At 33.9% G+C, this 27,593-nt stretch overlaps 1 protein-coding gene and 2 non-coding genes across 3 annotated transcripts in view; 1 reads left to right on the forward strand and 2 right to left on the reverse strand.

Annotated features, from left to right (window-relative positions):
- Positions 1-27,593, reverse strand: part of Syt7 (Synaptotagmin 7) — a 266,016-nt gene that overhangs the window by 123,408 nt on the left and 115,015 nt on the right. The window lies entirely within an intron of this gene.
- LOC149475406 (small nucleolar RNA U3) lies at positions 13,776-13,978 on the reverse strand. Its single transcript, XR_016318094.1, has one exon. It is a non-coding gene; the product is annotated as a small nucleolar RNA U3 (small nucleolar RNA).
- Positions 19,789-19,991, forward strand: LOC149475407 (small nucleolar RNA U3). The gene has a single exon (XR_016318093.1). It is a non-coding gene; the product is annotated as a small nucleolar RNA U3 (small nucleolar RNA).

The following is a 27,593-nucleotide window of genomic DNA, read 5'->3' on the forward strand; positions in this document are numbered from 1 at the left end:
TGGCAAATATCATAATCAATTAGGATTATTTATTTTCAAATTTTCAAACGGATCAATTGTGAATAGCAAAGTGAATGAAAAATTCAACAGTTTTAAAAACATTATTTTAAATTGCAAAATTTTTTGAAAATCTCTAAATATACTTGTTTATTTATTACTTTTAAAATAAGTAAATTAAAAATAAAAATAAACATGTTGCGGATTATAATCAATCTATTTTAAATATTGCTGAAGACAAAGTAGTATCCATAGCAACAGATATGTATATAGGTTGTCATTCAGTTGAACAAGAAGCATATGTACGCCAACAATTTCATAAAATGTCAGTTATTGATACAGGAGGATCGCCTTATGAAATCATATTAGTTCTTAACAAATTTTACATTATTACAACCAATATTGATGTATCTGATGGCTTAGCCAACGGTTGTGTTGGAAAGTTAGTGTATATTGAACGTGATGACAGTGATAACATCATACGCTTATGGCTTGAGTTTCCTGGTAAGATAGGAGAGAAAATTAGGAAAAAAGCTGCCCATCATATTCAAACTCTAAACATTAGTAGAACAGCAGTCCCAATTTTACGAAGATCGTCATCTGTACCAATGAATAGAAATAAGACAATATTTGCAAAGAGAAATCACTTTCCATTAGTATCTGCTTGTGCGCTTACAATACATAAGTCTCAAGGTGGTACTTTTGATCAAATCGTTTATGAATACAATAAAAGTCACAGTCAGCAGCTGTTATATGTAGCATTATCACGAGTAACTGATTTAAATGGATTGTTCATTGTCTCAAACACCGATGACAACAAATTTTATCATGGAAGAAAGCGTCCAGGGGGAATAGTTGATTTACAGTGTGAATTTGAAAGACTTTCAAATTCTCGCCTAATAACACAACAGGAAGAATTATATAACCTTGTAAATGAGAGTAACATTACACTATTTTCCTTCAACTGCCAAAGTTTACGTGCTCATGTTTCTGATCTGAATGATAAAGTATTAAAAAGGTCCACATTGCTGTTATTTTCCGAAACTTGGATGAAAAATGACGAACAAATTCTTATTGAAAATTTTTATTGCGTTACCCAATACAAACGACCCAACTCAACTGCTGGTGGAGTAGCTGTATATCATTCATCTACAGATACACTGAACAATGTAACACCAATTCAAAATATTTCACCAACTATATTATCACAAATTTCCGATGAGGTTTCACAAATTGGTGACATCGCCTTGGTTCGATGTGTTAATACGAATGACCAACCTGTGATTATCGTTGTTATTTATATTTCTACAAATACTAGCCTGACAAATATCATAAAATTTATTCATCAGCAATTACTTCACTTCACAATTGAAGGTTCTCGACTTTTAAATAGTAATTATCATGAATTACCGATGATTCTAACTGGAGATTTTAATGTTAATTTTCGCTCTCAGGAATCTCAGCCGTTAATTGATTTTTTAGAAGAAAAATTTGATTTATCTATGAATACTTCTCGACTTCATTCAACAACGCGTTTCGGTACAACGATAGATGCTGTATTTTCAAGAAAAGTAGCAAATTTAGAGAGTAAAATTTATGTTTCACATTATAGTTACCACAAACCTATAATTTCGTACGTAAGAAATTATGATGACATTCAATTACCTGTTTCGAATGAATAATATTAATATAACATTTAAATAATCTTTGTAAAGCACATGAATAATAAATATAATTAAATTATAATATAATATTTATTTATTTAAGTTAATATTTAATCATTTCAGTGATATATGTCGTCAACGCCAAAGAAGTTTTACTTCAATCGCGCGTAAAGGTTACACGCACACACTTTTTTTAACATTAATTAATGCTTTAGATAGTAAACTCTATAAGCATTTATATTTTTTATACTATACGAAATCTGAACTAACCTAAATGTTGACAGACTACAAAATTCCTTAAGTGCGGTATCGGATCCAAGTTAAGTCAGGCCGGATATGACGAGCCAAGATGGCGCCGCATCCGGGCTCATAACCGAATTACGGGAGTTTTGAACTCATCCCGGTTATCTGTAGGAAATTTAGTACTTTTATGGACTGCTTATTTGGTAGAGTAGATTCTGTTTTTGGGTATTTCTTTCGTTATATATATAAACTAATAATCTAATATGTATTAATTATTATAAAGCTGAAGAGTTTGTTTGTTTGTTCGAACGCGCTTATCTCAGGAGCTACTGGTCCGATTTGACAAATTCTTTCGGTTTTAGATAGCCCATTTATCGAATAAGGCTAGGCTGTATATCATAACGCTAAGACCAACAGAAGCGGAGCACTGCAGGTAAAACCGCGGGGCACAGCTAGTATTGAATATTAATGAAATAGGTATACAGAAATGTTAAACTACAAATAAATTGGGTTATATTATGTTATTATCTGTGCTTCTACTTGCTTTTGAACTCTGTACATTATTAAATTTTTATAAAAAATATTTCGATAAAAGGTCTTGGTTATAAAATTCCTTTACGTCGACTCTGTATATACTAGTATACATTCTATAGTCAGTACATACCAATAGCTTTAGACCCATTGAGAATTTCAAAATAATATTCCGATATAAATTCGTGCCGCTGCCAAAGAATTCTCAAGATTTCATTCAAGTGCTGGCGAGAAATACTCTCATTTTAGATAAAATGAGTTTTCGAAATTTCAAATAACTCGTAATATACTACTTCTATAATCATTTCTCTATTTTATTGGTGAAATTAATATATAAATTAATATATGTATTAGTGAACTGCCAACTAAAATCTAAAAAAGGTTCCTTTGAACCCCCCTACACCCTTAGCTCCTTTGCCTTCCTCGATAAATGGGCTATGTAACACCAAAATAATTTTTCAAATCGTTCCTGAGATTAGTACGTTCAAACAAACAAACCAACTCTTCAGCTTTATAATATTAGTATAGATGTAGAGACACGATGTTTTCTTTAATTCCAAGTAATAAATTAACATTTGCCCATCACTGAAAAATGTCAATAATATAGCTTAACAAAACTGCATGATAACAGATAATTACATTAAAAAATGCTACAAATTGACAGCCAATTAACTTCGATTATCATCAAAAAAAGCGAACGAAACTCGAACGCAAAACTCAATGGAGTAATAAATTTTAACACTGTGACGTTGTAATTACGTAACTTATATTAATTGGTTGTCACGTTCAACTACGGTTGCATTTAATTTTAATGAGTTTTTCGACTTGCAGATTTCGCGATTTATTCCAAGGCCACCTTCTTAATACGGTGCATCTCTTGAATTAATATGTTTTAAGAACAGCGTAACAGTCAAGGCCTTCCTACTAATATTATTAATTCTGATACACAATCTGATAATCTTTTCTACGAATATTATAAATGCGAAAGTGAATGATCGATGTATATATGTATATTACAAAACTGCTTTACGTGTTTGAATGAAACTTTTACAGTTATATAGGTTATACTGTATACATCAGACTAATATTTATTTATTTTATTTTATTATTTATTGCACACACAAAGGAAATAGAAACACATAAAATACAGATAAGAGGAAAACAATGTGTACAAACGGTGGCCTTATCGCTAGGTAGCGATCTCTTCCAGGCCACCGTAAGTAATTATATGTAAGGAGAGACGTTAAAAGTACAAATATTTGATTTTGCAAGCAGGTTCGATTATAAAGCTGAACGCTTGTGGATGTGCTGATTGTGTGAAGATAGCTCGTATATCATCATCATCAGCCTATCTGTCAATATTTGTGCCTGTCATAAGGATAAGGGCACATTCCACTCAAGTAAAGGTTGATTTTGTTTAGGTAGGTATAAATAATACTAACTGAGTAATGGGAACGTGTGAAATATTATGTAGTTCAGTTTTTTCTTTTAAGTATTATAGTGGACAAGGCAAAACACATTTTAGGCGTCTTTATTGAACAAGATCCCCGTTTTTATTAGAAAGACAATCCCAAAATAATAATTTCTATCACAATTTTTAAAAATATCACTGCAGCTACGTAGCAATTCGCGTAGCAATGTACAAGAAAATTTCGTAGCCAACTCGTAGCGAACATCCCGTAGCTGTCGCGTAGCCGATACGCTGTATGCGCTACGTGGTCTCAATTTTGTGAGGATATTTGAAATTCCCTCGAACAAAGAATGCATAAGATATTTGAGCTTAGAATAAAGCCGTATAGGAAGAAAATGTTTATAAAAGTTAAGAACTTGTAAAACTTGTAAGTTAGTTTAAATATATTTAAGACTATCCAGTGCTCTTATATTATGTTTATAATATTAACTAAAAGATAATGGTTAAAATATATTAAAGTAAAACTCAAATTACATTATTATATATACCCATATATGGCTACTTATTATTATAGAAGTAATATGACGAAGTACGTTAGTATTGTAAACACATAAAAGAGAAAAATTATGTGTTTTCATGTATCCATATTTTTATTATTTAGTAAAATTTCAAAACATTCGTTATATTTTTGCACGAAAGAATCATAGAAGATACACGATTTAAATCCTAATGTAACATAAAACATAATCTAAAGAAAAAATAACGTGAATATTTTTATACGACATTTTTCCTGAAAATAATACCGAAGAGCTCCCAGAATATTTATATTTGATAAATCTACTTAGAATTACGTATACAAAATTTCGCTACATTTTCCTCTTAGATTTATTTCGGTCCAAAAGGATTTTAACGGTTATTATACAAATTATACTGAACAAACTTTTTTAATCTGTGGAAAATTGATCTTTATGCTTCATTTATTTTCATTTTGGTAAAAGCTAATTATAGGCCTAATCCTACTAATATTATAAATGAGAAAGTTTGTGAGGATGTGTATGTATGTGTTTGTTACACTTTCACGCAAATACTACTGAACCGATTACAATGAAATTAAGCACACATATAAAGGGTAACTTGGATTAGCGGATAGGATAGGTTTTATCCCGGAAATCCCACGGGTACGGGAACTATCCGGGTTTTTCGTTGAAAACGCGGGCGAAGCCGCGGGCTTATAGCTAGTAGTGTTTTAAAAGTAACTAGGTTAGGTCTTAATAATAGCCTTAATTATTATGTCTTAGAAATAGAAAACATGAAATGGTAATTTGCTCGTAGCTAAGCCGGTTCCAGGGGGAACGGGGTCCACAAAATGGACCACTAATTTAATATTTACTTCTTTTAACAAATTAATATTGTTAAACATGATGTTTTTGCGAGAAGGAATAACAAACATACAAATTTTCGTATTAATATTACTAGGATAGTAACTTTGAACGTTATAGATACGGGAACTGCAGTTGCTTCCTAAACCTAATTATTAGGAACAGACTACAGACTAGTTCTAAACTTGCCAACGAAATTAACACTTGAGCGAGCGGTAAATTCTATTACTATTCCTAGATTAGGAATAATATACTAGACTAGGTTTCCGCCCGCGGCTTCGCCCGCGCAGTCAAAGAAAAATCAGCATAGTTCCCGTTCCCGTGGGATTTCCGGGATTGCGTCATTTTCCCGGGATGAAAAGTAGCCTATGTCCTTTCTCGGGTATCAACATATCTCCATACCAAATTTCATGAAAATTGGTTCAGTAGTTTAGGCGTGATTGAGTAACAGACAGACAGACAGAGTTACTTTCGCATTTATAATATTAGTATGGATTATAGAAGTGGCAAGTTAGGAGTTTGTAATCAACAAATCGGAATATATTGATTTGATGAAAATAATAAAAAATGGTAGTTATATTGTGTATGCAAAAACATTAATACTTATATTTTCTTCTTTTGGTTGTCTGGAAGGAATCGTTCTATAGCAATATAGGACCACAATTGTTTTAATAATTAGGTAAAGTCTAATATCAAAGATGTAGAACAATGTGTTAATAATAATTTAATCGTAGGTACTTAAATACAATTTCTGTTTGCAAAAGCTTTCCTTTCCTCTTTATTAATACAAATAAAAATTTCATTTTAACATGTTCTGCAAAAAATACTCATATTATTACTAGAATACCAGATTAGTGGGAAAATAACACGAAAAACAACTATTGAATTCATATGAAAATTAAGTAAAACCGCTCTACAGAGCTAGTTCAACAAACTTATTAAACCGTCGTTTATAATATATCGAGGGATTAACGCAGGATTAAACACGGCACGTATAATTCATTAATGGGTATTACCAGACCGATATACCAAGCCGAGACTAAACGACAGATTAACGACTAAACCATGAGGTTAGTTTAAGATTTCTTTTTTTGTTGTTTGTTTTCTTCTTGTTTTCGATACCAACTGTAATGTGTGTGATAATATAATTATTGTAATTGTATATTAATTGTATTACAATTTGCAATACCTGCATAAGGTTGCTAATATGTAAAAATGTATTGGTATGCAATAAAATATTTGAATTTGAATTTGAATTTAATTAGTAGGGTAAGATAAACCACAACTTAAATCTACAATAATGATTGTGTCTGGAAGAAATCGCTATTTAGCGATAAGGTCGCCGTTTGTTACAATGTACCCTAGCTTAAGTATCAATTTGTTATTTATCTAGAGCATAAATAAAATTATTTAATTCTCTATAATATCCTACTAATATTATGCGAAAGTTTGTGAGGATGTGTGTGTGTGTGTGTGTGTGTTTGTTAATCTTTCACTCAAATACTACTGAACCGATTACACTGAAATTTATACACACATATCGAGTTTGACTTGGATTAACACATAGGATAGGTTTTATCCCGGAAATCCCACGGGAACGGGAACTATGAGTTTTACTTTTGAAAACGCGGGCGAAGACGCGGGCAGAAATCTAGTAGTGTTTATAAACTGGAGTGAAACTTTAGTATTCACATAATAGGTATGTAGGTGTTTAGACGAAGCATTTGCTAGTCATAAACAGAGAGAATATTACTGCTTACTTAACAACTTATATGAGCTCCGTAACTGGGGCGATTTAACCGACTGCACAAAAGAGTATTCATCTATCATAAATAGAAACATTTTTTGTTTGTATCGAATTGAATTTGAAAATACTTACTCTAGTAAAAAATGATTCGCCAAATGTAAGCGTAAAACTAGAGAACGGCTCGACCAAACGGTTTGATGTAAATCAAACGAACATAGAGCTAAAGCTAAAGCAAGAGCTCTTTTGTGATATTTTAGTGTAAACGAAAACTCGTATTCAGTGTTGTTCAGACTTCAGTATGTTCTACATTGCATAGAATCTTTTCGAACTCACTAAGAACAACGAAAGATTGCTCTACGCCTGTTTACACTAAAATAATTTGACATAGTGAGGTTAGAATGAGCATTCGCCCGTTTGATGTAAATGCACTGTTAATGGATGGCAGGTTCTTATGGAGAGAAACACGTGAAGTAATATCCAAACATCATCTACTGGGACACATAGTATTAAATAAAAATTTGTGAAAAATATTACAACGTACGTTTTATTTTCACCTATAGAAATGTATCATCACTACATAGTATAAAATTCTCTGTCCCTATATCTCTTTGTATGCTTAAATCTTTAAAACTACGCAACGGATTTTGATGCGGTTTTCTTTAATAGATAGAGTGATTCAAGAGGAAGGTTTGAGTATATAATTTATTACGTTTTAGACAAAGCGGGCGAAGCCGCGGGCGGAAAGCTATATTATATGAATTATAAATTTAATATTTTCATATCTCTCACTCAAAACACATTCAAATTTCCACTCAAAGCTCAGCAAATGTTTAGAAAGGACAAAGTTACATGTTTGATATCAACTTTATGTGTAGTTTACATTTATTGAGGTTACGTGAAGGCTTTGTATTATTAATTTATTATTATGTGACATGTCTATTCTATTCTTCTTACTTTGCATTTAGACCAAACGAACATAGAGCTGCAGAATGCAGTTTCATAGCCCATAGGTAATTAAAACAGTTTTGGTTTCTTGTTAGCGATAATATGTACTAAAAATAATGCCTTTGGTTCATGACAGAAATTTGTAATAAATTGAAATTCAAAATTTCAAATTACTTATGAATACAAACTCCGAATAGTAATTTAAAAATAGATTGTTAAGGAATGTAGTATTTGAATTGAAAAGATGAAAGCTATGAACTTTATTCAATACTAGCTTTCCGCCCGCGGCTTCACCCGCGTTTTCAATGAAAAACCCGTTCCCGTAGGATTTCCGGGATAAAACCTATCCTATGTCCTTTCTCGGGTATCAAAATATCTCTATACCAAATTTCATGCAAATTGGTTCAGTAGTTAAGGCGTGATTGAGTAACAGACAGACAGACAGAGTTACTTTCGCATTTATAATATTAGTACGGATAAGAAATCATTGAAATCATTGAATCTCCATCAACCGTCGTCGATTGTGTTAATGTGTGCGCGAGTCACTCAAGTTCAGCTAGCTCTTGTAGTCCTCTTAAAGAAAAATATTTTAGTTTTTTCTTGTTTGATTTTCCGCGAGAATAATACATTTAGAAATTATAGATTTGCTGCAAAGTGTACGAAACGTCAGGATACTAATATTATAAAGCTGAAGAGTTTGTTTGTTTGTTTGAACGCGCTAATCTCAGGAACTACTGGTTCGATTTGAAAAATTCTTTCGGTGTTAGATAGCCCATTTATCGAGGAATCCTATAGGCTATAATATATCATCACGATAAGACCAACAGGAGTAGAGCACTGCGGGTAAAACCGCAGGGCACAGCTAGTAATGAATAAATCGCGTTTAAAATCCGTTAGGTATCTTTAAGAGTCCTAATACAAAATTGCGCTGGACGAAAGCTAGTATTTTTACGTTTGAACGCGATCATCGTGTAGTCGAGTAGCAAAGGCTGAAAGCGCTCAAAGTGGAAACATTATAGGACCTTATTATCTCGTTATCGTCTACTCCACCAATTCTAATCTAATATCGTGGGCTTCCCGACTACTACGCGCGGGAAAATCGTACTTTAGTAATTTTGTGTCTGACGGAGCAGCGCAACACGTCCTACTCCCTAATAGACCGGGAGATACTGACACAAAATTTCGAGTCATTTGTAACAGGATGGCGGTTCTACAGGGGTCTTAATACGCAATGACAAAAAGAAAAACGATGGTGTGAACTCTGGTACCGGCGGCTTAGTCGCGTGGGCGTTAGTCGAACTCGTTGGAAAAATAGCGAAGTCAAACGATTTGTAACACAAAAATTTTAGAATTTACCGATAGCCCATAAAAAAGAAGTAGGCGGTAGTGTCATGCCATACTTTTCCGGTGTGACTTACAGCCCGCCATACCGACGTGAATGTGTTGATTTAAAAAAAAAACAATTCAACCATTTGTACCAGGCTAACTTTTGCACAGGTAACCATCGTCGTGCAGCCATTTACGAAAATCGCCATGCCATACTTTTCGGACGATTCCAAATGGTCGCCATACCGCCGAAAATCTGCAAATTTTTTTTTTCGCCGAACCATTTGTAACACCCTTAATTTTTTTTTCAACAACTCCTGAATGATTATAAATAGAAGTGTGATAATGCCATACCTGTGGGAGGTGGCGAATGTGTATAAGATTTTTTTTTATTGTATGATTTTATTCGTATTTTGAACGATTTGTAACAGTATGGCATTAATCTTTCCTATAAGTTTGAGGTTCAACAAATATAAATACAAAATTTCAAAGATCTAGGTGGTAGAAATCTTCACTTCTATAAATTAATAATAAATTTATTTATGAAGTATGGCAGCACTTTTTCCCCCTGCTAGAAGTATGGCAAATATAATAATGGTCACATTTTATCAAATACTCTCCAAAAATCCAAATGCAATACTGGTACAAAAAGTTTGACGAAAAAAAAATTTTTGCAGATTTTAGGCGGTATGGCGACCATTTTGAATGGTCCGAAAAGTATGGTATGGTGATTTTCGTAAATGGCTACACGACGATGGTTACCTGTGCAAAAGTTAGCCTGGTACAAATGGTTGAATTGTTTTTTTTAAAATCAACACATTTGCGTCGGTATGGCGGGCTGTAAGTCACACTGGAAAAGTATGGCATGACACTACCGCCTACTTCTTTTTTATGGGCTATCGGTAAATTCTAAAATTTTTGTGTTACAAATCGTTTGACTTTCGCTATTTTTACGACGAGTTTGACTAACGCCCACGCGACTAAGCCGCCGGTACCAGTGTTCACACCATCGTTTTTCTTTTTGTCATTGCATACTAAGACCCCTGTAGAACCGCCATCCTGTTACAAATGACTCGAAATTTTGTGTCAGTATCTCCCGGTCTATAAAGCGCGGAGCGCGGTCTGCCATAACAGCGTTTGCGCTGATGCGCTCCCGTATATTATTATAATCGAAAATTCTAGAGAACTTTAAAATATTCCATTACTTTCATAAATCATATAATATTATGTATTTTTTTGATTGCAAATTTTTAAGCATAAATCTATCATTTAATGTGTATTTTTTATTTATTTTTTACTCTGTTGTATGTTATAAAAATTCGACGCCAAATACACATAAAATTTCATCAAAGTAAGGCAATTTAACTTAGATTTTCTTTGAATTTTTGAATAAAAGTACTTAAATTGCCTCGAGCATATTTTAGGATGTCTCAGTGTCTTTACTGTCGTATATTTTATAAGAAAACTTCTTCTTTTAAATTCCGTGTAAACTACAAAGACACGAACGTCCCGCATGGAAAAAATTGAAACACCTCTCAGGTTATTGGCTATTAAACAAACTGGACAATGAATATCAATAAATTGTCTGGAACATATTTTAGATATTGAATGAATCTTTAATTTAAGATAATAAAACACATTGTTACTAATTTAGTTTTGTTAAACGAGCGCCTAAAGAATTACAGAAACAAGTCAAAATCACTCTAAAATCGATAAGGATTCTTAATTTCTAATCAATTTCTAGATATTTTCTTTATATAATTTTATTTATAATACAGGAATGTTTGTCCAAGGACTAAAAATATTTTTTCAATATACTTAGACCATGAGGTATATGATACCTAATTATCTCTTTTATTAGAAACTAGCTTTCCACCCGCGGCTTCGCCCGCGTTTTCAAAGAAAAACCCGCATAGTTCCCGTTCCCGTGGGATTTCTGGGATAAAACCTATCCTATGTGTTAATCCAAGTTACCCTGTATATGTGTGCTAAATTTTATTGTAATCGGTTCAGCTGTATTTGCGTGAAAGAGTAACAAACATAACACATACGTACACACAAACTTTCGCATTTGTAATATTAGTAGGATAGCATAGGATAGGATAATAATGACTAAATTATTATACAGAAATAACTTAATACACTTGCCAAATCGTTTCTGTGGTACGTTCAATCAATCAAGTTAATACTACATTTGCATAGTTAACTTAGCTTACTTTTTACTTAGTATTAGCACTTATCCTATCAGATAACTTAGTAATCCTACTATTGACTAATAGATTATTTATTATTGTAGCGAATATTTAGATAATAAGTGACATATCACACTAGCGGATTGCGAGCGGTTTCAAAGCGGAGCGGGTGCGCAACGAATACGTTGCGGGCGCGCAACGAACACGCCGCGGATGCGCAGCGAATTCGTTTCGGACGCGTGGCAGATGCGCAACGTTTACGTCGCAGTCATGTACACTCATTAACAAAATGGAATCCGTGCTGGTTGTTACTTAAAACTTGTGATAGTATAATGATTATGAGATCATTATTTTTTACGAGTTTCATAACATGTTAATGTTTAGGGTATTTTTTTATCCATTAAATCTTGGTCGAAATGCAATCAGATAACTTAATTGCTCATAAAGAAAGTTCATTAGTGAAATAAATGTTAAAGCTCCTTAACTAAAACAGGTCTATCTTATTATTAGGTAAATAGGTAGCAGTGAGTAGAAAATTTTATCAAGCAACCAGCAACTCACTAGTCCTAGTAATTCAATTTTATAGCACCTTTTTTAACAACTCCAGTTGTTACTATTACATCTTTAGTTAAGTAAGTGCATTTCCACAGTACGGTTAAAAAATTGAGTGCTACAGAAACGATGGAAATATTGAATGGAAGTTAGGCAAGGCGGAAGAGCTGGCTTTTGTGCGAGAGTATACAAAATGGCGTCGACGCTTCTATTCCGCGACGTGTTCGCTGCGCATCCGCGGCGTGTTCGTTGCGCGCCCGCAACGTATTCGTTGCGCACCCGCTCCGCTTTGAAACCGCTCGCAATCCGCTAGTGTGATATGTCACTAATATTTAGAATTATTTATACCAATCAACCGGATTTTAATGCGTTGTTTAAGTATATGAAATTAAATATTTTTATCTCTAAACTAGCTTACCGCGCGCGGCTTCACCCGCTTTGTCTAAAACCTAATAAATTATATAATACCTTCATCTTGAATCACTTTATCTATTAAAAAACCGCATCAAAATCCGTTGCGTAGTTTTAAAGATTTAAGCATACAAAGGGGCATAGGGACAGAGAAAGCGACTTTGTTTTATACTATGTAGTGATTTACTAATCAATATAACATAATATTTAATGGTTTGTATATAATTTTACAAAGTATTGTTGCTCGGCCCAACGTATTTTATGTCAGCAAATATTAAAAACTAGCTGCGCTTCGCGGTTTCTTGCAGTAATGATATTAGCCTTCCTCGATAAATGGGTTATCTAACACCGAATTTTTCAGACATTACAATCGATTCAGTTATTTTCTGATATTAGAAGTGCGAATAAAAGTATTTTTTCCATAATCTATAGCCTATATTCTAGTAGGTACTTTCGACTTAAGCTTCACCAATAACAAGTATCATAAATATGAAGAACTTTACATTAATAATTTAAGATTCCTTATACTTAGCCTACACTTTATCTACCACACCCTAGATATTTCTACGCAATAGTCTACCTACTATTTATAATCATTACTATAATGACCTCTCTCTTTCACTCTTGAGGAAAACACTTCAAGTGGAAAAGAGATATCAGTTTTATTTATGAATTCTTGGCGGCTCTATGAAAATTTAAGTGACTGAGAGCTTTTATTAAATAAATTATGTATTTTTCTTTTGTATTCTTTCCTTATTGACCTTTTAAATATAATGAGATTAAATTAGAAATAGAAATTGATGAATAAATATTTACGAGCAATGAAAGTACATACCAACATAATTGAAAATAAATCAAATTACAATTGTTTATTTCTTTTCTATATCTGTAGCGAAAGTAACCAATAATAATATCTTGTATCCAAATTATATTCGTACACAACCTACTTTGGGATACTGAAAATATTCATAGGCATTTTAGGTAGAGTACCTAGGTACCAAAAGAGCGATATGTATATCGATTAATTATTATGTACCTATGTATTTATCAGCTGTTTTAAAGATAAGTCCATAATATAATATTATTCACTAGTTCTAAATGACTTGAGGTTTTACCCGTCTGCGAAAGAAGAAAGCTTACGTTTTTAAGAATATGTACTATGTACGTATGTGTATTTCTTTGGTACGCCCTAGAGCCATTACATAACTTGTAATAATTAGCTATTATAACTTGTAGTCTTGTAATAATTATTAGAGTTATGATTGTGACATAATATGCTACATAAATAGCAGTTGGGTTGTTTACAGACTTCAATAGTAATAAAGTTGTATGCACTTCAAGAGATGGTATAAAAATTTATATAATGTGTTAAAAAAAGCCACTCAGACAGCGACAGCACCCCACGCCCCCCTGCAAGCAGAGGGGTGAACGATCATCGAGGGCAGGAGCCAGCTGACTCCGCCCGCCTCACGCTCAGGGCGCCGCGCCACGACTCCTCATCATGGCTGGTCTGATCCTACATAATGTAAGAGTTCTCGTGAAGAGCTTACTATAGAAATGATCCTATGAAGTAAGGTCTACTACTCGGGTCTTCCACGCAAGCCTTCACAGGCTTCGGGGTAACTGTTCGGGGCGATGGCCCCTTTCAGTGATAGCAACGCCGCCTGCTACTACAGGCGGGGCACTGGGTGGGACCGGATGGTCCAAGGTGTCATGTCCGGGAGGTATCCTGCTGCAGTGCGATCGAGTCCGCGGGGTATCGCGAGCGATCTGCGACCTGCTGCAGGGGGGAATGTCCGTGTGTGCTTCACCCGCCGCTCAGCGAGGTCGAGCTCGCCGGCAGTGTGCCGGTGAGCGCCAGTCAGCCAGCGGCGAGGTAAGTAAGGTCTTGCCAAAATTTTGAAGTTGGGTGTTAATCTGTACTTGGAAAAAAAGTACGATAGCGTGATGTAGATTGAGGAATTTTAATTGTAGTGACATCTCGTGGAAATTAAAGGAAAATTATGCTTCTTCTAGTGGTGGATTGTTAGTATGATATTGGTATAGATCCCTTGATGTATAAAAGCGACATCTAGTACAAAATATCTAATTATAAATTCTGAAAAACGATTTTTTCTGATATTTTTATTAAGATTTGATACCACAACAAGTTATGAGTCCAATAGTTTTTATTTAATGCCACACATGCCATCATTGATAAAATTCGTCATTCAAGTCTTTTTCTACGAAATAACTTACATTAGTATGTACTATCTACAATCTACATAATATTAATTCAGAAGAATAATTTTCGGATTTAATGAAAAACTTTACATAGCCATCTTGACATAGTTTCAATGGTCTACTTAGGCCTTTTAAAAATAAGATTTACAAAAAATGTTCTTCACTAAAAAATTAATACTTTGAAAGGCAGCAGTCATTACGAATTCATAGCTAGTAATTAGTGGAATGAATAGATTCAATGTATTTGAAAACTAATTAGTTTGGCGTATTTCAATATTTATAGCTTCGTATTTAGGTTCAATTCTATACGCTAGATTTTAGTAAACCTGACCTACATAGTATTCAACGACCATTTAAATATACCTTTAGTCTGGATTCGTTCTTAAATGTCGCATATTTTGGTTTGTTAGTTCATATTTTTATGAAACTTGACTTAATACTGAAGAAATAATGAGTTTATATATGGTATTTACTACTCGTCCAATACCTAATCGAGGAATTGTTATCAATAAACAAACAAAAATCAAAATGTTCTGTTTTAATAAATATTAGAAAGATAGGATTTTTTTTTACACATTGCATCTTAAATTTCTGATCATTGATGAAGCGAGTCTTTAGATATTATTATACAAAACCAACAAAACGAATCCGCGGAGAAGTTGAAAGACAAAATGAATAAATCTTGAGAATTGAGAATGACTATCGCAAGATTACGTAAACAAGATCAAGGGCAGAGCATGCCATAAACAAAATGTCTGTACCTCTTCAAGATTCCACTTCATTTATATGCATTACGTAACGAAAAAACATGTTCATTATATTAAATTACAGCTAGATACAACTGTCGTGTACGCGAAATAAGGATAAAATCGCTTTTCCTGTTCCTTGTCTTGATAAGATTATTTCGTTGGCTTTTCTTATAAATCCCAGCTGATAGAGATCTATACTAATATTATAAAGAGGAAAAGTTTGTAAGTATGTATGTAAGTATGTATGTATGTATGGTTTTCACGCAAAAACTACTGGACCGATTTCAAAAATTCTTTCACCATTAGAAAGCTGCATCTTTACTGAGCAACATAGGCTATATTGCATTTTCAAAAAAATTAGAGATCCTTACCAAAAATGCAATAATGTAACCCAAGGTGTAAAAAAATCCTCAATAAAACTTCTGTCATCGCGTGCGCTGCGGAATCTATTGAAGATAGAACAAAAAAATGTTCTACAGTATTATAGAATGGATCAATATCTACAAGAAAGTCCGCGATACCATATGTCCATCTTCAGTAGTTATGTTACTACAACAACTTTTTTACGTTTTCAAAGTAAATAGAATTGCCGACAGTAATCAAACCATGTTATCCATACACATATATTAATCCTTATCCCATTAAATGATGTTTTATTATAGACTGTTTCAATACCAGCAAAATACTTTTTAAATGAAAAGAATTGGATATTCCATTCAAAAGATATAACGAATTTAAAAGTGTCAATCTACAGAAAATAGTAGGTATACTGTTCGAGCAGGCCGTAGTGCGGGGGTCACGGAGGAATTCTACCAATATGCGTCTTGACGGAACACAGTGGGGTTTTGGTCGGTAGGAATCCGACATAACCCACGGCCCCTCCCCTGGAGGCCGTGGGTATCTATGAAAGATTTCCCCACTAAAACAAAAAAAAAAAAGGCCGTAGTGCGGGACGGGGTAAAGGTGATTTTCATGTCCGACCTATAGTAGACTTTTCACTGTAAAGATATCGCTATCTATGCGGGTGAAACCGCAGGGCATTGCTAGTATATAATATAGTTTTTGTCACATAAAGCTTAAGGAATAAAGCAATTATAACAATGTGTTTATTGTAGTGGGTAGTTTAGGTATTAGACGTAGGTATATTTTATAGAGTTTATCGAAAAAAGCTGAAAAAGTCTTTACAAAATAAAAAATCTTGAAACACTTCGTCGAAACGATCTACTCGTTTAAGTGTATTTTAAAGAGCCTTTTGAGATAATTTTTAAGCTATTGCATAGCTTCTATCGCGGGCCTTGATCGCGAGGACCGAATCCAGAAATTCCATAACGAAAAACCTCACGCTCCCCACTCCGACCTGCACGGACGTGTGGCTTGAAGGCATGCTGCGTAATAGCTTTACTGCGGCAGTCCCCGAGGGCCACACGTCTTTTTTTTATTATATTTATTAAATTTACAAAATAAAGTCAGAATGACGTATGTTTCAAATTTTACAGGCAAGATAACTGCCTCTACTATTCTGCAATTTATAGTAATAGGTAGTTTATTGTTGTACATTCAAAAATTACTATGCTGTAAAGTTGAACAATGTTTACAATAAATAATAATAAGAAGTAAGCAGCTTATAAATATACATATTTTAGTCCGCAAGATTATTGCTACAGACAAGATCGCCAACTAATCCTTCAACAAAATAATATAAAGGAAGAAACCAAGTTCCTCGACATTGTTATTACGTAGACCAAAGTGAATATTCTTTCTTTGTAACATACATTATCAAGGTAGAGCTTATTGTGTGTAATTCATACAATGGACAGTTGAAACTCTATGAATGAGAGGCGGAAAGTGATCATTCTATTCTACCTATATAGTATTATTATCTATTCAGTGACTAGCAATCACGACACTTTAGTTAATTTTGCCCTGTTTAATGGAAATTTCACGTGAAGCAAATTACAGCGAAACAAAGGCCTTCAATTAATGGATTCTGTACCTAGAATCTGGTTACATATAGGTATTATCTCATTAAAACTTTAATATTCAGTTACATTTGTAATTTAGTCACGTGCCGAATATTTGAAAGTTCTATATATTTATATTACACTAGCTGTGCGCCCCGGCTCTACCCAGATCGCAATTTGTTTATTTAAAAAAAAATTAAAAAAAATCAGTTACTTCTCCCACTAATTAAAATTGCAACCGACCGGTTGTGCAACTAAAACGACTTTCTAATATATTGACTATATACATACGTCTTTAACATAGTTTGTATGTAGATATCGATAGATTTTAGTCAAGGATTTCATATGCTTAGAATTTTCGTGTGCGACATTGAATATTATTGTCAAGTTAAAATAAATAAATAAATAAATATTATAGGACATTATTATTTATTACACAAATCGACCTAGTCCCACAGTAAGCTCAATTAAGGCTTGTGTTGTGGGTACTAGGCGACGATAAATATAATATTTTAATAAATACATATATAGATAATAACACCCAGACCCAAGAACAAATAATTGAGTTCATCACACAAATATTTGCCCTGACCGGGGATCGAACCCGGGACCGTCGGCTCAGTAGGCAGTTACTTTACCACTGCGCCAACCACGTCGTCGAAAAATAAATAATAATAATAAATAATTCAGGACAATTTTCACACACGGCACGATCTGATCCCATACTAAACTTTCGCTTGTGTTATGGAAACCATATGGCTGATAAACATTTATTACGTATGTGATTTTAAATAAAAACTTATATAGATAATTAACACCCAGACACAGAACAAACATCACACAATTTTTTAATTTTTATATTTTATTTATTTTATTATTTATTTAATTTTAATTTATTTTTTCACATTCATTACACAAATATTTGCCCCGGGTGGGAATCGAAACCACGACCTCTGGCTTGGAAGGCAGGGCCACTACCAACCAAGCCAACCGGTCAGTCAAATAGTTGGAATTTGGCTTAAACAGCAACTAACTATACAAAATATATACAATCCTGATGCTCCGGTTATACTCATATATTGTTTTATTCTATACTAGTGGTCGGCCCCGGCTTCGCCCGTGGTACATATTTCTACTAAAGATTATTACTTTTAAAGGTAGCCTATGTCCTTTCTCGGGTATCAAAATATCTCCATACCAAATTTCATGCAAATTGGTTCAGTAGTTTAGGCGTGATTGAGTAACAGACAGACAGACAGAGTTACTTTCGCATTTATAATATTAGTATGGATATAACTAATAAGAACATGTGTTTGTAATCATCTGGAAATAGAATAGGGAAAAAAGTATTTTACCGCGCCTGTACATTTGTGCTGAGCAATTACAAAGTTAGTTGCAATTACATTCATGATTCAATTACATTCCATGATCCGTATTATGTTTCCTGTATAATATAAGAAATAAACAATAATCTCTGACTAATTAATTAATAATATATGTAAGCTAGCTAAACCTTATTATAAGTTGTATTATTTATTATTGACTAGCTTTCCGCCCGCGGCTTCGCCCGCTTTGTCTAAAACATAATAAATTATATACTAAAACCTTCCTCTTGAATCACTCTATCTATTAAAAAAATTGCTTCAAAATCCGTTGCGTAGTTTTAAAGATTTAAGCATACATAGGGACAGAGAAAGCGACTTTGTTTTATACTATGATTAGCATAAAATACTGAATGTGAATCTGTGATTGTTAAAATATATTTGAACATTAAAATTGCAAATAAATTGTTGATTTTGCCTACATTTATTATGACTGAAGCTTAGATACATACAATATTCAAGTTTCAAACAGATTTATATTTTTTAAACATGCATTTTCCTGTTCAGTACTTTGGGCCAATTTCATTTGTAAGGTCTCAAGGGTCAGGGAAAATAAGATTTTTTGTCAACTTAACAAGATTTTCTGGAAGTAATTTTGCACGGTTTCTTTTTTATAAACTCTTCCCTGTGGTAACCTTATTTTTACGGTGTTTTAAACAATACTCCCAAAGCGAGAAAGTTTTGACAATATTTTAGATGACTTATAATAAATAGCTTTTAACAAGCTTTTAACTCGAATAATATTTTATTATTTGAATTCATTTTATTTTGGATCACATTTAAAAAAAAATATCATTTGTTATTTATTTTTATTCTTATGACACGAAAGATTCAAGTCTATTTATAATAATATATTATTTTTCATGATTCGCTATACAGATGTCGCTTTTATAAATCAAGGGACCTATACTGATATTTTGTTGACACTTTGCCACTAGATGGCGCTCTTTAGGAAGAAGCATAATTTTCCTTTAATTTCCACGAGATGTCACTACTATGAAAATTCCTCAATCTACATCGCGCTATCGTAATTTTTTTCCAAGTACATATTAACACCCACGTTCAAAATTTTGGCAAGACCTTACTTCATAGGATCATTTCTATAGTAAGCTCTTCACGAGAACTCTTACATTATGTAGGATCAGACCAGCCATGATGAGGAGACGTGGCGCGGTGCCCTGAGCGTGAGGCGGGCGGAGTCAGCTGGCTCCAGCCCTCGATGATCGTTCACCCCTCTGCTTGCAGGGGGGCGTGGGGTGCTGTCGCTGTCTGAGTGGCTTTTTTAACAATTTTAAAAGGCTTATTACACTACCCGAGTACCCGATATGAAGGGCCCTGCATCTAGGGTGGGCGTGTTCCCTAGTTAGTGTGGCGCTTATTACACTTCTCTGCGAATTGGGCCCTAACTCAGTTTATACGCGAATGTCTAGAGAGATAAACTTATTGTTGCATTTTACATTATGCCGCCGTCAGTATCGAAACTTCAAAAAGTTGCTGTAGCAGTGGCAACCGTTGACGCAATAACAAATATTAAAAAAAGAAGAGAAAGATCTGGGTGAAAGAGTATTTGCGGTTACGTGAAAAGCTTTCAAATATGCAAATACTAAGCGTGCTTGAACCGGGAGTTTTAATGAATTAATTAGAGTAGGTGCAGAACAATTTGAACACTTGTTGAGTTTTAAAACAATTAAATAAACAATTGATTTAAACAATTTATTTATTTGTTAACATGGCGGTGTGATCACAAACATTTGGAACTTCCCTTTTAAGTTATATAAACCTGTAGTAGGGAAGTTTGGTGACACCTCACATACAAAAGCAGCCACTCCACGCACTAGTCGCGCGGCAACTGAGCTCCCTAACCGCCCTAAACGTTATTACATCACCCAATCTGCAGGGCGCTTAGGGAGCTAGGCAGATCGGGCAGACCCGATCGCCCTTGAAAGACTACAACTTAGCTACAAAACTTTAATTTGCATAGTGCTTAAATAAATTATTTATTTAAAATAATAGCAAACTTATCTATATACTTATCTAGTATACAAACTCTATATCGTACAAAATTTCATCCAAATCAGTTCTTCCGTTATAGCACAATTAAGTGACATACTCACAAACTATCGAATATAAAAATATCAGTGTGTTTCCTTCTAAGTATATATTTATTTATGTTTATTATATAATATGTAATTGGTATGTATATCTGTTTATTTTATTTATGTATATGTATATTTATATATTGTGTATGTATATGTGATATTGTATATGGACATGTATTTAATTTATTTATTTATTTGTATATTATTTATTTCATGTATTATTTATGGTAGATATATATTATTATTATTTTTTTGTTTTCTTGCTATTAATTATTCTTTTTCTGTTCTCGTCCCGCCAATTAGTGATCATTTTGCTTGTTTACCTTTTACCGTGGTTGCCTGGAAGAGATCACTATTAAGTGATAAGGCCGCCAAAATAGTTGTACTCTGTTCTATGTATATTGTGTAAGTAGTTTCTAAGGCTTCTGTACAACTATTAAAGAGTTAAATAAATAAATAAATAAATATAAAAGTACCAGGATAACGGTAACCCATAGCAACCGAAAATATCCGTCTCTTGTCGTATCATCAATTCATGCCGGTCAAAACGAGTTACCCGGACATCCGACCCCGTTACCCGGTCGGTTATGTAAGCCACAAAATACGTATGGTACAGGAATGTATAGATTCGGATTCTGGCGGTAATTAATTATTAAATGGTCATCCTATTTTAGTTTAAACGAAGTGATCTTAAAGGTTTAGGGTTGTTGCAAATAGTAACTACTAGCTTACCACCCGCGGCTTCGCCCGCTTTGTCTCAAACCTAATAAATTATATACTAAAACCTTCCTATTGAATCACTCTATCTATTAAAAAAAAACCGCATCAAAATCCGTCGCGTAGTTTTAAAGATTTAAGCATACAAAGGGACATATTTATAACTCCTTAAAAACGGAAAATAGAAATAGCGTAATGTGTAAGTTATTTTAATCCTATCACAAAAATATGAACTTGACAAAAATAATGAGCTTTTTCTGTAAATTTCTTATGTGCGTGTTTTTGTCACTGAACTACTAAACGACTGGATCGATTTTAATGAATGTTTTGTTTTCTTGGGTTCGAGAATGGTTTAGATTTCTAATCAAAATCTATTATTTATGTAAAATACTAGCTTTCCACCCGCAGCTTCGCCCGCGCAGTCAAAGAAAAACCCGCATAGTTCCCGTTCCCGTGAGATTTCCGGGATAAAACTTATCCTATTTCCCGGGGTAAAAAGTAGCCTATGTCCTTTCTCGGGTATCAAAATATCTCCATACCAAATTTCATGCAAATTGGTTCAGTAGTTTAGGCGTGATTGAGTAACAGACAGACAGACAGACAGAGTTACTTTCGCATTTATAATATTAGTATGGATTTACCTACGTTTGTCATTTGTCATCTTAGTAATATTACCAGCTGACGCCGCAAATATGTATACTGCCTGTATACTCTATAAATCATAACGGTATGAAATATATCTTATAACGTGACCCAAGACCTAAATATACACAAAATCATTGTAAAATTGGACAAACTCTTTCCAAGGAGTTTTCTTTCAAACAATGCGATAGAAGAATTTTATTATTAGACTAGTTGAAGCCCGTGGCTTCACTCGCGTGAAGCCACGGGCCACGAATGTGCTAATCCAGACTATAATCTATCATTGTAGCAAATTGCATATAAATTCCATTAGCCGTTTTTGTGAAAGAGTTCCAAACATCCATCCATCCTCACAAACTTTCACGTAAAATTAGTAGAATGTAGAGCTTAAATGTAGGTAATTATTTAACGCGTTATGTCCACATTGATAAGCGTTTTTACAATATCTACATTTTATGGATAATCCTATGAAACATAAGGCTATCTTCTTTTAGATACCACCACCAAAACATTACAAGCTCTATCTTCTATTCGAACCGCTCAATCAATTCGGCAATTTTTTACCTTTTTATAGGCACAAGTTCTTATGGAGAGGAAACACGAAATAGAACCAATAGGGCAGAACTGAGAACATCGTTTGCTGGGACAGCTAGTTGTTAAAATATACCTTTTTAAGCAGTTATTTTGGTATTACAGGTATTTTAGGAACGCACCCGGCCGGTTTTCCGATATACCCGGGTTGGTATGGATTGAGAATAGACAGAATAGTGGAATGAATTCTTACATCTATGTATTTTTTGGATAATCTGATATATTATTATGTACCTATGTGTTTACATGGTAATTAATAAATAGATTAAAATATCTTTTATTTCAAATACAAAAGAATACAATATAATGGTACTAATATCGTTCGGTATAAGCACAGACTAATAATAATATACTACGTATACAAGTATAAGTATCGCGATAATCCTTACCAAGGTAGGTAGGAGGTAGAATGTTAATGAAAAAGTGTGTTTGTGTGTTTGTCTTTTCTTCGCGTTGCACATCGCGATAGAGCGATTTTATGATTCTGCTATTTTCGAACGATTTCAATCAACATACAGATTGATTTCATCCTTAGATTTCATCCATCAGTTTCACAAACAAAACTTAGATGGCGGACAATTGATGATGTTTTACGAAAGCTTTTAAATGAATTTTGTTAAAAATATTGAATAATATTATGACATTGTTTTTGGGAATATACATTTTATAAGAAGATTGTGCACTAATTATTTATATCTATGAATTTTAGGGATGTTAGTTAGACGTACCTATTATTATTTCAAAATTCTTTCAAAATAGCGGGAGATTCTATGTTTCAAGGTAGGTATGTATTTTTATGTTTATTAAATGCAACTAAGAGCCGATTTTTCAATGCTTGGATAAAACTTATCCGTCCAATACTGTATAATATTATATATCCGTGAATACTGTATAATATTTTGTACGTCAATTTCATAATTGGTGACTCTGGTAGAGTCACCAATTAAGGGGTTAAACGTTAATTCATTACACAGCATTGAAAAAAATAATTATTAAAATTTCCCAACTGTGTTTGTTTCAGATAATCTCCAAAACGGCTGCAATTTTTTAGAAAGAACTTTTATCAGCAGCTTTCTAAATAGGAACTTCACATTTCACCAGTAAATAACTCAAACAATTCCATGGAACATGATCTACCATTCCACATGATCGAAACAGACCATCCATACATACACAGACTAACAGACCACTAGAGGCTGATATTGCCTCTGACAATTTATCATTGCTCTGTGACGGACAGATTATATACGTCGCATTCGCTTGTAACACGAGCAAATGATTTACTGGACTTGCTGTTAATTAAACAGGGTTTTAACAATATGGAAATAAATTGTTCATACTGTTAAATGTGTATTTTTGAATTTTAAACTGACAGGTTGGCTTGAGGTCGTGCGTTCGATTCTTACCCAGGACAAATATTTGTGTGATGAAAATAGAGGTTTTCTCTGTGTCTGGGTGTTCATTATCTATATTAGTATTTATTTAAATTATATATACTTACTAGCGGCCCGCCCCGGCTACGCCCGTGGTACATATGAAAAATAGATGTTGGCCGATTCTCAGACTTACCCGATATGCACAGAAAATTTCATGAGAATCGGTCGACCCGTTTCGGAGGAGTATGCAGACTAACATTGTGACACGAGAATTTTATATATAAGACTAGCGGTCCGCCCCGGCTTCGCCCATGGTACATATGAAAAATAGATGTTGGCCGATTCTCAGACTTACCCGATATGCACAGAAAATCTCATGAGAATCGGTCCACCCGTTTCGGAGGAGTATGCAGACTAACATTGTGACACGAGAATTTTATATATAAGATATTATGTTTATCAGCCGTCTGGTTTCCACAAGCAAAGGCTTAGTATGGACTCAGATTTTGCTGTGTGTGAAAATTGTCCTGAAATATTTTTATTTATTTATTTTTAGAGGAGAAATAAATACCATAGTAACAGTGACATAGTGACAATGTAATATTGTGCGTTAAAGTTTCACAATAATTATATTTAAACATTGAAATTAATCTTAAATGAGTTTTGTTTCATAATTTTAGACTACTTAAATCTATTGTTGTACTAGCGGTCCGCCCCGGCTTCGCCCGTGGTACATATTTACGTTTTCTCTACATAAAAACCATCCTCGTACTTCAAGGAATATAATAAAAAAAGAATTATCGAAATCGGTTCAGCCGTTCTCGAGTTATGCGCTTACCAACACATTTTGCGATTCATTTTTATATATAAGATTTACTATTTAGTTCGTTATAATATAAGTTAATAATAACGTAATTATCAAACTCAACATTTATTTATTCGATTAGACTTCTTCTAGATCTAGAAGCACTTTTGAATCCTCATAACATATTTTTAACATTTACCACATATTTGGAAAGTTAAGAAATTCTATATTAATTATTTACTTTTTTATCTTGAAAGATAAATAAAAAAATAATTAAAACATGTCATTATATATAGGTACATACATGGCCCTGAAACGCTTGAAAAACCACGCAATCTATTTAAATTTGTAGTCATAACACGTACCATAAAGGGTGTTAGGGTGACCATTAAACCCAAAGAGATGGGACAGGCTAATAATGACATTACAAGTTTGACTGTCAAATAAAATTCGTTCTGTGTATTACCGACATCAAACGCGCAACGACTCATGAAAAGTGCTGAATACGCTTATCCACTTTACGTAGGGTCACCATGATTTGAGATTTAGTAGGATTGTTTATTTGTTTTTACTTTTATAGGTGTTTAAAATGTAATTTGTAATAGAAGTAAGAATCGTACGAGTGATTATCGTAATTATTTGTTATAATTTTGAAAAAGCTTCTGTGTCTCAAACAAGATTATTCCTATTTCTATTACTTTACTGCAGTAATCGTTCTCTATTACAACTTTGTAATAGTAAATAAATATTTTACAAAATTTACAATAGCATCTTAAATAAAAATTATAATATTTAGTACTAGCAAATGCAGCAACGTGGCTTTGATGCCATAAGTCATCTGCATACCAAATTTAGTACTTTCAGTGCCAAAGAATAATAAATATCCGTCTATCCTCACAAACTTTCGCATTTTATTAGCATATTATAATATTAGAATGTTGCTTATTTAAGGTTATAGAAGATAAATAGTCTACTAATATTATAAATGTGAAAGTTTGTGGGGATGGATGGATGTTTGTTACTCTTTCACGCAAATACTACTGAATAGATTACAATGAAATTTGGTATGTAGGTAGCTGAATACCCAATTAAAGACATATACTACTTTTTATCCCGGAAATCCCACAGGAACGGGAACTATGCAGCTATTCTTTGAAAGAATATAATATTTGAATTTTAGCTTACAAGGCATTCAATAGAAAGAAACTTGTCAAATAAACTCTTTCAAACAGTCCCACATAAACCTGAACGTGTGGTCACCATGATTAAAGGTCGGAACAGAAACTGCGATAACGTTTATGGTCACCGCTTCAAGTCCTTTGTGAATTTAAGAGCTGCACTAGAATACAAGAGGAACTATAAGTTGGTCAGATTTTGTGAAATTATTTTAAGGACGCATATACAAATTGACGCGCATCAATTTTACGTTTTGAGTCTTACTACTACACGTGCACGGCTCACACACACAGCGAAATGCGAGAAACGACGAAATTATGACTAAACTGACACGACTTGATAATTGAACTTATTTTTATTGCCATGTTTTTTTTTTTAATTTACTTTGATTTGTTTGTAACGTTGAATGGTCACAAAAGTAGATACCATTTACCTAATTTCATTGGACAGTGATTGATTGGTAAACAAGTACTTGCCAAAGTGTACTTCGAAGACGGCTACTGGAACTAATAGATGATTAGAGCTACGTGTACCAAGTTTGGGCTCATTTTGTTAGTTATGTTGAGACCTTACCTCCGGACTTGATGGAGTGACCTGAAGGTGTACTTCGAAGACGGCTACTGGAACTAATAGACGAGTAGAGCTAGGTATGCCGAGTTTGGGCTCGTTTTGTTAGTTACGTTGAGACCTTACCTCCGGACTTGATGGAGTGACCTGAAGGTGTTCTTCGAAGACTGCTACTGGAACTAATAGACGAGTAGAGCTAGGTATGCCGAGTTTGGGCTCGTTTTGTTAGTTACGTTGAGACCTTACCTCCGGACTTGATGGAGTGACCTGAAGGTGTACTTCGAAGACGGCTACTGGAACTAATAGACGAGTAGAGCTAGGTATGCCGAGTTTGGGCTCGTTTTGTTAGTTATGTTGAGACCTTACCTCCGGACTTGATGGAGTGACCTGAAGGTGTACTTCGAAGACGGCTACTGGAACTAATAGACGAGTAGAGCTAGGTATGCCGAGTTTGGGCTCGTTTTGTTAGTTACGTTGAGACCTTACCTCCGGACTTGATGGAGTGACCTGAAGGTGTACTTCGAAGACGGCTACTGGAACTAATAGACGAGTAGAGCTAGGTATGCCGAGTTTGGGCTCGTTTTGTTAGTTATGTTGAGACCTTACCTCCGGACTTGATGGAGTGACCTGAAGGTGTACTTCGAAGACGGCTACTGGAACTAATAAACGAGTAGAGCTAGGTATGCCGAGTTTGGGCTCGTTTTGTTAGTTACGTTGAGACCTTACCTCCGGACTTGATGGAGTGACCTGAAAGTGTACTTCGAAGACGGCTACTGGGACTAATAGACGATTAGAGCTACGTGAAGGTAGTCGTGATGATACACCCGAAGGGCAACTGGAAAGATATGACGATCAATTTTTGAAGGAGAACATGAAGACACATTTAATTCCATTTTATAAGAACAGC

This window comes from Colias philodice, chromosome 30 (assembly GCF_061535455.1).
Source record: "Colias philodice isolate Cphi_HAF_F1 chromosome 30, ilColPhil1 Martin Lab GWU primary, whole genome shotgun sequence".
Taxonomy (NCBI): domain Eukaryota; kingdom Metazoa; phylum Arthropoda; class Insecta; order Lepidoptera; family Pieridae; genus Colias; species Colias philodice.